At 46.1% G+C, this 1067-nt stretch overlaps 1 pseudogene; it reads right to left on the bottom strand.

Annotated features, from left to right (window-relative positions):
• Window positions 1-594: 594 nt before the first annotated feature.
• LOC118605697 lies at window positions 595-713 on the bottom strand (annotated as a pseudogene).
• Between the last annotated feature and the right edge of the window lie 354 nt (window positions 714-1067).

Below are 1067 nucleotides of genomic sequence, written 5' to 3'. Positions count from 1 at the left end.
GCACCTGCTCCATGCCAGGCACCATTCTAGGGACGAGGAATACAGCAATGCACAAAACAGACAAAAATCCTCACCCCTGGGGAGCATCCCTGATTCGCTGAGTCACATAATAACTTTAAAGACTTAATACAATTTTTTTAGATTGTGGTAAAACATATATAACATAAAATTTACAATTTTAATCATTTCTGAGTGTACAGTTTAGTAGTGTTAAGTATATTTGCATCGTTGTGCATCCAGTCTCTTTCGTCTTGCAGAGCGGAAACTCTATACCCATTAAGCAACACCTTCCCTTTGCCACACACACCTGCCTCCAGCCCCTGGCAACTCCTTCGAGGGGCTTGAGGATGAGTTGGGGGAGCGATGTCAGGCACCGATGGTCAGTGGTGACATGAGGCCGACTGTGCAAAGTGCCAGGTGATAGACCTTGAATAGGGAGACAAGGAGGTAAAACTGTATGGAATTGTTTTTCTTTCTTTCTTTCTTTCTTTTTTCTTTTTTTTAGGCAAGGCAAACCTTGGTTGACCTCACAGATTGCAAGGACCTTGTCAGCTTATGATCCCTTATTTTTTTAAATTTTTTTATTTTTTAATACGCTTACAGCACCTGGTCATCCCAGGTGGTCTCCCATCCAAGTTCTAACCAGGCCTGACCCTGCTTAGCTTCTGAAATCAGACCAGGTTAAGCTTGTTCAGGGTGGCATGGCTGTAGACCTGTATGGACTTTGGAGGCCTACTCGGCAGCTCTCAAAGTAAGCTCCTGCGGCGGTTCCCGGCTTCATTTCCCTTTCTAGAGAGAGCAGCAGCAGGTGACTGGCACAAACCTTGCTAACAGAACCACAGGGTGCTCGGGTCTAGTTCTGCTGGTGACGTTATTTATTCCATTAAGTTTCTTGTAGGTGTTTCTCATTGACTGCAGGGAACAGGGTGTGGACGGTTCTGAGCTTTTGAGCTGGAATATCAAAGTCTTGCTGAACGTGCTTATTTTCTGCCCTTTTCCGCTGTCCAAGCACTACAGACAGCCAGCTCTCTGGGTCCTCCCCACATCCCACCCTCCAGGATGACAGG

Source organism: Rousettus aegyptiacus, unplaced genomic scaffold (genome assembly GCF_014176215.1).
Source record: "Rousettus aegyptiacus isolate mRouAeg1 unplaced genomic scaffold, mRouAeg1.p scaffold_m13_p_7, whole genome shotgun sequence".
In the NCBI taxonomy this organism is placed as follows: domain Eukaryota; kingdom Metazoa; phylum Chordata; class Mammalia; order Chiroptera; family Pteropodidae; genus Rousettus; species Rousettus aegyptiacus.
Note: the sequence above shows the minus strand (reverse complement) of the source record. Positions and strands in the feature narration are given on the sequence as shown.